This window comes from Dendrobates tinctorius, unplaced genomic scaffold, assembly GCF_039654945.1.
Source record: "Dendrobates tinctorius isolate UK_male_01 unplaced genomic scaffold, ASM3965494v1 ptg000022l, whole genome shotgun sequence".
Taxonomy (NCBI): Eukaryota; Metazoa; Chordata; class Amphibia; order Anura; family Dendrobatidae; genus Dendrobates; species Dendrobates tinctorius.
In genome coordinates, this window is record NW_027361690.1 from 17,180,301 (window position 1) to 17,192,562 (window position 12,262).

Consider the following 12,262-nt stretch of genomic DNA (forward strand, 5'->3'; position numbering starts at 1 on the left):
TGTGCTACCAAATGCTATGGTTTTACTCGTTGTGTAGAGCTGCAGTTGCAATGTCTGTGGTGATTGTGTGCCTTTTACTAGACAGGAGCCACAAAACAGGAGACATAGGGGCTGATTCACTGATACTGGCCTAGTGTAAGCTCGCACTACACCAGACTTGGTGTTCACGTCACCAAATTCATTAAAAGAACCACACCACTTAATGAATTTGGTGCCTCTAGTAAGTGGCGTGTGCTTCTGCGTGCTGCACCAGAAATGTTAGTCCAGTCACAGTTTCTGGAGTAACATTTCTGTTGTAAAACACACCAGATTAAATGAATTTGACAGTGGAAACACGCCACTGCCCCGTCTCCTTCCCAGCTACATGTACTTGGCATAGCTGATCCAACGTGGCGGGAAAGTCACAGAAGTCGCAAAGTTGTTGCACAACTACACAAGAAAAGTTTAAATGAATAGGTCCCTTTTAGGACATGTCATCTCTTCCTTAGTGTCTTTGTGCCTTTTTGGAATTTTTTTTCTTTTTTGCCTTGTCCATGTTGCCTTCATGTTTGAGGAGTTCCGCAGTAGAATGGTGGTAGTAGTTCTTACTTTAAGGCTTTGTTCACACGTAGTGTTTTCGCGACATTTTTAAACGCGCAATTTTGCCTCGAAAATGCAAAAAAAGCATCCCATACAATCCTATGGGATTCTGCAATGCTGTGCTAATGCTGCGGCGTTTTCCTCCGCAGAATCGCATCGCGGAAAAATATGCAGCATGCTCATTAATTTTGCGGAATCGCGGCGATTCTGCACCGATAGGAATGCATTGTTCTGCTTACTTTCCGCATGTGGCTGTGCCCACCATGCGAAAAGTAAGCAGAACATTTGCGGATGGTACCCACGGTCTGGAGGAGAGGAGACTCTCCTCCAGGCTGTGGGTACCATATCCCTGTAAAATATAGAATTAAAATTAAAAAATCGTCATATTCTCACCTCCGGCGTCCCTCGCAGCGTCACCAGGCCTCCGCGATGCTCCCGCCAACTCCCGTTCCCAGTGATTCATTGCGGCAATGACCTTTGATGACGTCGCGGTCTTGTGACACTGTAGCTGTCTCCCGTGATTGCGACATCATCAAAGGTCATTGCCGCAAAGCATCACTGGGAACAGGACCTGCCGGCAGCATTGCGATGATCGGGGACGCTGCACGGGACATCGGAAGGTGAGAAAAACGCCATTTTTTTATTTTTTAAATTTTTTTTAACATCCTATCTTTTACCACTGATGCCGCATAGGCAGCCTCAATAGTAAAAAGTTGGTCACACTAGTCAAACACTATGTTTGACGATTGTGACCAACCTGTTAATCAGTTTTCCAGGTGATGCTACAGATCGCTTGGCAAACGCTAGCATTCTACAAGCTACTTACGCTTGCAAATCGCTAGTTTTCCCGCGGGAAATAGGCGGGAATTAAAATGTGGTTCTCTCGCATATTTCCCGTGGAATGGAATTACGGAATTCCCGCGGAAATTTCCGCGGCAATCCCGTAACGTGTGCACATAGCCTTAGCTGGTTTGAATTGGTTACTCAGCGTAGAAGCAACGGAGCTTCTCAGACTCGTGTCCTACACTGTGTTCTTCTGGCCATACACCACCCGCTTCTTTTTAATAATTTCCGTATATTTGACTAGGGAAGAAGAGATAACATGTGCAATCCAGTTTAGGGGTAAAGCTATTCAAAGTCCACTTTAATGTCATCAGGCCATATTTCAATAAAGTAATGGAACTGACAAACGAGTACAAGGATTTGTAACAAATAACATTTAACCCGGCCGCCCGCCCGTGTAACATGAGTTGTTATTGTAGATAAATCCACAGGGAAAGGACTGATAAATTAGCTGGTAAAATTGACAAGTGACAAGACATTTGGAAACATCATTTGTCTTCTCTGAACAGTGAAGGTGATATCCGTGCATTTCAAATAATGCCTTCTCCTGCATCCAACACTGTGAAAATAACAGGTAGCAGGTAGTATAAGCGTGCCGTTCCTCCCAAATCCCTTTTTATAACAGTCTTAGGAGCTCACCAAGCTATTATTCCCCATTGCTACTAAATTGAACATTTGTACAGTATATCACTATTTCCGAGTCCATCGCCTTTTCTGTTTATTGTAGGGCATACCTCAGCATGGAGTGAGGCTTCAGCGAGCAGCTTCCTCACGATCCCACATCTTCACGTTCTACATGTCTTACTGGATTAAACAAGCAATTTGTTAAACCTTTACTGGAAGCATACCAAAACTGATGGGTCTAGCTCCAACACAACCTAGTCTTACAAGGCATCGTACTGACATAGAAGACTGACATAGTCTCAATGGGGAAATCTGCTGAAAGAATATACTAAGCCAAAATATCGAAACAGTATCTCCAGTTATGTGGCCTCTAGCACATGGCCTTATTATGAGCTTGTACAGAGCTGTAGTAGGGCATCTATATTATTTATTATTGTAGCTCCAATTATTCCATGGTGCTATACATGTAAAAAAGGGGTATACATAAAAAATAAGCGAGTACAGTAATCTTTAACAATACTGTCATGATCCAGGACGGGGTTTCGCGTTGGCCCGTCCTGATCAGACTGGGGGGTTAATTGTTCCGCCTCTCTCTGGCAGAGGGCGGCTATTTAATGCTCACTGGACCTAGGTACGGTGTCAGTTATACTCCTGCCCTCGGCTGAGTTAGTTGACCTTGTACGTACGTGTGCCTTGTGCCTGATATCTTGCTTGCTTGTTTGGTTTTCATCCGGTTCTGTCCCTGTTATGAGTTCTGCCTGCCCCTCTTGTACTGCGCTACCTCTCGTGTATGACTCTCTGCTTGTGACCCAACTTCTCTCTGCTCGTCCCCTTGGTACCACGTCGCCCTCTTGTGTATGACCTTTGGCTTTGTCTGACTACCCGTCTGTTTGTCCATCCTGTGCCTCGTTTGCCCGTACTGTTGTGACCTCCGTTTTGCCTCTCTGAGTTGTTGTATGGTGTTCTGTCATATCTGAAAGCAGGACGCTAAGCCCCGCCCCCTTGCAGTCACCTGACCATGGGTCCTGTGCCAGCTTGCTAACTTCAGTGTCCGCAGGTCCTGTGCCTCTTTACTTTCCGGTGCTGACTGGACCCTGACAATAATAGTTTGAAGCATGCATTGTCACCTCTGCTGCCCTGCTCCACAGGTATCTTTTAGCACTGTTTCTGTACTCAGGACACGCACACTGGCTCTGTGAGCGAGTGTAGTGCGGTGTTTCTGACATTATAACTGAACTATACCTTTTTTTTCTCTGCTCCCATTCTCCTGTGTATGTGATGGATCCTATGCACGCTCTTTCTGAGCAGGTGGGGCACCGGACTCAGATGTCTCAGAAACTCCTTGGAGAACGAGTCCTGGCTCAGTCTCAGCAGCTGATCTCTGAGACTGTGCAGGGGGTATTCTCATCGGGGGCTCTGGATTTTACATTAGTTTCCCCTGAGTCTCCGGTTAAGTTACCAGATACCTTTTCTGGAGATAAAAGGAAATTCAGAGTATTCTAGGAGGGCTGTAAGCTTTTTTTTCATTGAGACCACACTCTTCTGGGGATGAAGGTCAGAGAGTGGGGGTTATTATGTCTCTGTTAAGGGGAGCCCCCCAAGCTTGGGCTTTCTCCCTTCTGACCATGGCCCCTGAGCGTATGAATGTGGATGCATTTTTTGAAGCCCTGGGGCATATTTATGATGAGCCTGATCGAGTGCGTATGGCTGAGGACATGGTGATGAGTGTGTGCCAGGGGAAGCACTCAGCCGAGTGGTTTTGCTCAGAATTCAGACGCTGGGCTGCTGAGGTCTGCTGGAATGACGCCGCCCTCCGGGGTTTGTTCCGTAGAGGCCTGTCTGAACATCTGAAAGATGCTTTGGCTCTCCACCCTCCACCTGATTCCCTGGAAGAGGCTATGACACAGGCCGTCCGAATGGATCGCAGGCTACGGGCGAGGGGAGTGGTGCAAATTGACAGACCGTTATTCTCCCAAGGAAGGGGAGCCAGTCATACATTGGAAGTCACGGAGATGGAAACCATCGACCTCAAAGAAAATGAAAGGAGACAACGGCGCATGGGAAAATGCTGTTTTCACTGTGGTGATTCTGGACATTGGAAAAAGGGTTGCCCCTCCGGTCCACTGACCAACAAGCGACTGAGCCCGGGTGATTGTCATGGAGGTCACCCAGGCTCTCAGGTACCCTTTTCTGCCTTCTCTAAAATGTTGTTACAAGTGGAACTTTGTTGTGGGAGTGTCTCTACATCCACTTCTGCCTTTGTGGATTGCGGTTCATCATTGAACTTTATTGACTCGGACTTGGTGGCCAGGTGTAAGTTAGGGACAGTTAGGTTGGAGACTCCTATTCACATTGTTGTCATTGACAAAACACCACTGGTTAAGAATAATGTTATGTTTTGCACTGAAGAGTTTCTCCTTAAAGAGAATTCCTTACACCAGGAACATATTTCATGTTTTGGTATGGACAACCTGGCTGCGGGACTGGTGTTAGGGTTCCCCCTGGTTACAATTGCATAATCCTGTAATTAATTGGGAATATCGGGACATTGTTAAATGGGGTCCCTATTGTTCTGGAAAATGTCTTGTTACGGTGTCTGTGTCGTCCGTGGGTCTGGAAGGTATTCCGGAGTGCCTGAAAGACTACGGACATTTTCTCAGAAAAAGAGGCTGAGGTTTTACCACCACACCGCCCATTTGATTGTGCCGTTGACCTGGTTCCAGGTGCTAAATTTCCCAAAGCCCGCTTGTATAACCTTTCGGGTCCAGAACGGGCTGCAATGAAAGAATATATTTCCGAGAGTCTCTGTAAGGGACACATTCGTCCTTCTGTTTCTCCCGTAGCGGCGGGGTTCTTTTTTGTAAAGAAAAAAGACGGTGGTTTACGCCCATGCCTCGATTTTCGTGAGTTAAATAAGATAACTGTGAGGAATACGTATCCCCTTCCATTTATTCCTGATTTATATAATCAGTTGTACGGAGCTAAGTGGTTTTCAAAGTTAGATCTACGGGGAGCGTATAACCTTATCCAAGTCTGGGACGGAGATGAGTGGAAAACCGCTTTTCTCAGTACTGAAGGGTTGTTTGAAAACTTGGTCATGCCTTTCGGTCTGACCAATGCTCCAGCGGTTTTCCAAAATTTCATTAATCATGTGTTCTCTGATTTCATTGGACGTTTTATGGTGGTATATTTGGATGACATATTGATCTATTCTCCTGATAAACAGGCTCACATTGGTCATGTTCGGGCAGTTCTCCAAAGGCTCCGGGAGAACTGTCTCTTTGCTAAATTAGAAAAATGCTTATTTTTTGTCCAGGAACTGTCTTTTCTGGGGTTCATTGTGTCTGCTGAGGGGTATCGCATGGATCCTAAGAAGGTGCATGCCATTGTCGAGTGGGTTCAGCCTTGTGATTTGAAGGCTCTGCAGCATTTCCTAGGATTTGCCAATTACTACCGTAAATTTATAAGGGGGTTCTCACAGGTGGTTAAACCCCTCACAGACATGACTCAAAAGGGGGCCGATATCAATAATTGGTCAACCGCAGCGGTAGCGGCTTTTCAGTTTTTAAAAAAATGTTTCATGTCTACCCCCGTTCTTATTCAACCGGACCTGTCGGAACCATTTATTGTTGAGGTAGACGCCTCAGAGGTGGGGGTGGGGGCGGTATTGTCCCAGGGACCCGCCACTTTGACCAATTTGAGACCTTGCGCCTTTTTCTCAAAGAAGTTCTCCCCTGCGGAGAGAAACTATGATGTGGGGAATCGAGAACTTCTGGCCGTAAAGTTGGCCTTTGAAGAATGGAGGCATTTTTTGGAGGGGGCTGTCCATCATATAATAGTAATTACGGACCACAAAAACGTAGCTTACATTGAGTCAGCTAAAAGGTTGACTCCCAGACAGGCTAGATGGTCACTTTTTTTTTCCGGTTCAATTTCTCGATCACTTTTCAGCCAGGATCTAAAAATGTCAGAGCGGATGCCTTGTCACGCAGTCTAGATCCGGTGTTTCCCCCCCGGAACCTCCGTCCTCCATTCTTCAGCCTGGGGTGGTGATGGCAGATATTTCTAATATGTTGGAACGGGAGATTCGGGAGGCTCAGTCTCTGGCACCTCCGACTAAGCCGGTGGATAAGCTTTTCGTGCCAGCTCAGTTTCGCCTCAGGGTCCTCCGGGAATTCCATGACTCAGTTCTGGGTGGACATCCAGGGATCTCAGCTACCCGGAAGGCCATTGCTAGAGTATTCTGCTTTAGCCTCTGATGTTGGGGAATATGTGTCTGCTTGTGATGTTTGTGCCCGTGCAAAAACCCCCCATAACCGGCCGGCCGGGGAATTGGTACCACTGCCAATTCCTGAGAGACCATGGACTCATTTGTCCATGGATTTCATCACCAACCTTCCCCCCTCCAAGGGTAATACCATCGTTTGGGTTGTGGTGGACAGGTTTAGTAAGCAGGCACATTTTGTACCTTTGGCAGCTCTACCTAATGCGGAAACGTCGTTGAGCATGTGGTGCGGTTGCATGAGGTACCCTTGAATGTGGTGTCTGATAGAGGAGTGCAATTTGTTTCCAGATTTTGGAGGGCTTTTTGCAAGACGTTGGGTATTGATCTGTCCTTTTCATCCGCTTATCATCCTGAGACTAATGGGCAGACCGAGCGGACCAATCAATCTCTGGAGAAAATTTTGCGTTGCTTGACCTCAGCCCGACAGGATGATTGGTGTTCTGTGTTACCATTGGCCGAGTTTGCATTTAACAACCGCATTAACCAGTCTACGGGTACATCTCCCTTTTTCTGTAATTATGGGTTTCATCCTCATTTTGGAGAATTTTCCCGTTTGAATTCTGGGTGTCCTGGGGAGGATGAGACGATCCAGCGGTTTGGGGAGGTATGGCGGGAGGTCCAGAGTAACATTACGAAGGCCCAGGACAAATTTAAGTTTTTTGCAGACAAAAAACGATCCGTGGGACCGGTGTTTCAGATTGGGGATAAGGTATGGTTGTCCACCAAGAATATAAGGCTCAAGGTTCCCTCTGCGAAGCTTGGACCCAAGTTTTTAGGTCCCTATGTAATTACCGAAGCAGTTAACCCGGTGGCTTTTCGGTTGCGGCTCCCACCATCTCTGTGGATCCCAAATGTTTTCCATAAGGCCCTTTTGAAACCTGTGAGGTCCGGTGGGGAGGGATCATCAGCTTCCCCACCACCGGTTTTGGTAGACGGGCAGTCGGCGTACGAGGTGGAACGAATCGTCGACTCTAGGTTGGTCCGTCGTGCCCTTCAATATCTCATAGAATCATAGAATGGTAGAGTTGGAAGGGACCTCCTGGGCCATCTGGTCCAACCCCCTGCTCAAAGCAGGATTCGCTAAATCATCCCAGTTAGATGTCTGTCCAGCCTCTGTTTGAAGACTTCCATTGAAGGAGAACTCACCACTTCTCGTGGCAGCCTGTTCCACTCATTGATCACTCTAACTGTCAAAAAGTTTTTTCTAATATCTAATCTGTGTCTCCTCCCATTCAGCTTCATCCCATTGCTTCTAGTCTTTCCTTGTGCAAATGAGAATAAAGTTGATCCTTCTACAATGTGACAGCCCTTTAGATATTTGTAGACAGCTATTAAGTCTCCTCTCAGTCTTCTCTTTTGCAAACTAAACATTCCCAAATCCTGCAACCTTTCCTCATAAGACAGGGTTTGCAGACCGGTCACCATTCTGGTCGCTCTTTTCTGAACTTGCTCCAGTTTGTTGATGTCTTTTTTAAAATGTGGTGCCCAAAATTGGACACAATATTCCAGATGAGGTCTGACCAAAGAGGAGTAGAGGGAAATAATTACTTCACGTGATCTAGACTGTATGCTTCTGTTAATACATCCTAGAATTGCATTTGCCTTTTTTGCTGCTGCATCACACTGTTGACTCATATTCAGTCTGTGATCTATTAGTATACCCAAGTCTTTTTCACATGTGCTGTCACTTAGCCCTATTCCTCCCATTCTATATATGCTTTTTTCATTTTTATTGCCCAGATGTAGTACTTTGCATTTCTCCCTGTTAAAAACCATTCTGTTAGTTGCTGCCCACTTCTCCAGTTTATTTAAATCTTTATGAATCCTCTCTCTCTCTTCTCTAGTATTAGCTATCCCTCCTAGCTTTGTGTCATCAGCAAATTTAATCAGTTTACCCTCAATTCCTTCATCTAAATCGTTGATAAAGATGTTGAACAATACAGGGCCCAGGACAGAGCCCTGTGGTACCCCACTTGAGACATTCTTCCAACTGGATATGCAGCCATTTACGACCACTCTTTGGGTCCGATCACTAAGCCAGTTATGAATCCACCTAACAGTTGCCTTGTCCATTCCATACTTAGTCATTTTTTCAATAAGGATTGTATGAGAGACTTTGTCAAATGCTTTGCTGAAGTCAAGATATACTATATCTACAGCATTTCCTTGATCCACCCAATCAGTAATACCGTCATAGAAGGAAATTAAATTAGTCTGACATGACTTATTAGTTACAAACCCATGCTGACTCTGTTTAATCACTTCATTCTTATCCAGGTATTGACATACATGTTGTTTAATAATTTGTTCAAAGATCTTTCCTGGTATAGAAGTCAGACTCACCGGCCTATAGTTGCCTGGGTCCACCTTCTTCCCCTTTTTGAAGATAGGAACAACATTTGCTCTTCTCCAGTCTTCTGGCACTTCTCCTGTTCTCCAAGAATTTTCAAAGATTATGGAGAGGGGTTCAAAAATTTCTTCTGCTATCTCCTTCAGTACTCTGGGGTGTAATTCATCTGGACCTGGAGACTTGAATTCATTTAGGTTAGCTAAGTGTTTCCTCACTATCTTTCTGTTTATAGATATCCTGGATTCTTCTATTCCCTTAATAGGACAGTGAATAACAGTTGATGTTACATTTCCTTTCTGAGAGAAAACAGATGCAAAATAGGAATTTAAAAGTTCAGCCTTCTCAACATCCTGTCTTACCATTTCATCATTTTCATCCTGTAAAAATCCTATAGCATCTTTGACTTTTCTTTTACTTTTGACATATCCCCAAAATCCTTTATTATTGCTTTTGACATCTCTTGCAAGCCTCAATTCATTTTCAGCTTTACTAATCTGATTTGTGCCCTGCAGGTTCTGCAGACAGCATTATATTCTTCTTTAGATATGCCTCCCTCTTTCCATTTTATAAACATTTTTTTCTTCCTTTTTAGCATGTGCTTAAGTTCTGTGTTCATCCATCCTGGTTTCCTTAAATGCTTCCTATTCTTCCCTCTTTTCGGAATTGTTAACAACTGTGCTTTGAGAATTTCATTTTTCAAGATTTCCCATCCTTCCTGGACATTTTTGTCTTTAAGGATATCCAGCCATTGGATCCCTCCAATTCTCTTTCTGAATCCCTTAAAATCTGCCTTTCTGAAATCTAACCTTGACGTCTGAGTCTTCACAGGTCTTCCGCCTCTAGTTATCCAAAATTCTAAAATAGCATGGTCGCTACCTCCTAGAGTCCCAGCCACTTTTACCTCCTCAACCATTTCCTCCCTGTTTATAAGGATTAGATCCAAGGTAGCAGTTCCCCTTGTTTTCTCCTTTACCTTTTGGAAGATAAAGTTGTCAGCAAGAGAGGATAAGATTTCCTTGACCTGTTAGTTTTGCCTGAGAGAGATTCCCAACAAATGTCTGGATAGTTGAAATCTCCCATGACAACTATGTCATATTTTTTGGAGAACTTGGCCATTTGATGCATAAAGAGTTCATCCATATCTTCAGCTTGCACAGGCGGCCTGTAGTAAATGCCTACAATGGTGTCCTTTCCATTGTTCTGTCCTTGTATTCTTACCCAAACAGTTTCCACAGAACTCCCAGTCTCTGAAGCTTCAATCTCTGTGCAGATATACGCATTTCTAACATACAATGCGACACCCCCTCCTCGTTTATCAAGTCTGTTTCTTGCAAATAAGTTGTATCCTTCTAGTCTTGTATTCCAATCATGTGTATTGTCCCACCAAGTTTCAGTGATTCCAATGACATCATATTTCTTTTCCTGTGTTAGTAGTTCCAATTCTCCTTGTTTGTTGCCCATGCTTTGTGCATTAGTATAGAAACATTTTAGTTTGTGACTGGTTTCTCTTTCTCCAATATTTTTATTAATTAGATTCTTTCGTCTTTGTTCTTCCTTTCCACTTCTAATAGCAGAGTTCTCAATAGCATTTGTCAGGTGTATGGCTTTTTCTGGTCTTTTGCTTCCCTTCCCATGTTGTTCTAGTTTAAAGCTCTCCTTACAAGTGTAGCAAGGCGACTTCCAAATACCTGCTTTCCAGTCTTCGTAAGGTGCACCCCATCTCTAGCAAGTAGTCCATCGTATAAGTAGTTTACTTCGTGATCCAGAAATCCAAATCGTTGCTGACGGCACCATCGACGTAGCCAGTTGTTCACCTGCAGAATCTTATTCCACCTCCTTGTTCCATGGCCATCCACTGGGAGGATGGAAGAGAAGACCACCTGCGCTCCCAGTTCTTTCACTTTCTTGCCTAAGTCTTCAAAGTCTCTGCAGATGGTTTCCAGGTCGTTTCTTGCGGTGTCATTTGTCCCCACATGTAGTAGCAGGAATGGGTAGTCATCTGTAGGTCTGAAGAGTCCTGATATCCTGTCAGACACATCTTTAATTTTTGCACCTGGAAGACAGCACATTTCTCTTGAAGTTATATCCGGTCTGCAGATAGCGGCCTCTGTTCCTCTCAACAGGGAATCCCCCATGACCACCACTCTCCGTTTCTTCTTCACAACATTTTTCTTTCTCCATCCAGGAGGACTCTGAAGGCGTACAAGGTTGCTGTTTGTTGGCAAAGTCTTATCCTGATGTATTTCTTCATCGTTTTCCTGCGCGAGAGCCTGGTACTGGTTTCTGAGCAGTATGGGTGCTGACTGCCTCCTGATCCTCCTGCTTCTCTGGGTCACATGTCTCCATTCCTCTGTTTCTTCAGGTGCACTTCGAATTTCTTCTCTTTCTGTATCATGAAGAGATAATTCTGCTCTGTCCAAGAACTCTTCACCTTCCTTAATGATCTTCAACGTAGCTAACCTCTCTTCGAGATTTTGCAACTTTTCATCCAACAGGGATACAAGCTTGCATTTGTGGCATGTGAAGTTTGGCTTTTCCACTGGTAAATCTGTGAACATGTAGCAAGAAATGCAGCTCACCAAATGGCTCCTGGCCTCTTCCATCTTGAGATTTCTTAAAAACGATGAAAGATGAGCCAAAATTCGCGCGCCGATAGGAATATGCAAATGATCTCCTCAAGACTCTTCCCCTGGTTTTCCGATTTCCTCTTTTCAGCTGCAACGGCCAAAACCCAGTGATCGTTGAGCTCGCGGAGACTCTTCACTTATCCCAGAAGGCACTGGGAATATGCAAATGATCTCCTCAAGACTCTTCCCCTGGTTTTCCGATTTCCTCTTTTCAGCTGCAACGGCCAAAACCCAGTGATCGTTGAGCTCGCGGAGACTCTTCACTTATCCCAGAAGGCACTGGGAATATGCAAATGATCTCCTCAAGACTCTTCCCCTGGTAGTACTGGTACATTGGAAAGGCTACGGTCCTGAAGAACGGTCGTGTGTTCCTGCTCGATCGGTCCATGCGGATCGGTTGGTCCGGGCCTTTCACGCCAAGTACCCTGAGAGACCTGGGGGTCCGGTGGCCCCCCATTGAGAGGAGGGTGCTGTCATGATCTAGGACGGGGTTTCGCTTTGGCCCGTCCTGATCAGACTGGGGGTTAATTGTTCCGCCTCTCTCTGGCAGAGGGCGGCTATTTAATGCTCACTGGACCTAGGTCCGGTGTCAGTTATACTCCTGCCCTCGGCTGAGTTAGTTGACCTTGTGTGTACGTGTGCCTTGTGCCTGATAGCTTGCTTGCTTGGTTTTGATCCGGTTCTGTCCGTGTTACGAGTTCTGCCTGCCCCTCTTGTACTGCGTCGTGTATGACTCTCTGCTTGTGACCCGACTTCTCTCTGCTCGTCCCCTTGGTACCACGTCGCCCTCTTGTGTATGACCTTTGGCTTTGTCTGACTACCTGTCTGTTTGTCCCTCCTGTGCCTCGTTTGCCCGTACTGTTGTGACCTCCGTTTTGCTTGACTCTGAGTTGTTGTATGGTGTCCTGTCCCCGGTGCCTGCGCAGTATGCTTTGCCCTACTGTGGACGAAGCA

General features: G+C 45.4%; 1 protein-coding gene across 7 annotated transcripts in view; it reads left to right on the forward strand.

The window, feature by feature from the left end:
* The window catches only part of SEMA6D (semaphorin 6D), a 94,983-nt gene that overhangs the window by 49,439 nt on the left and 33,282 nt on the right, over positions 1-12,262 (forward strand). The window lies entirely within an intron of this gene.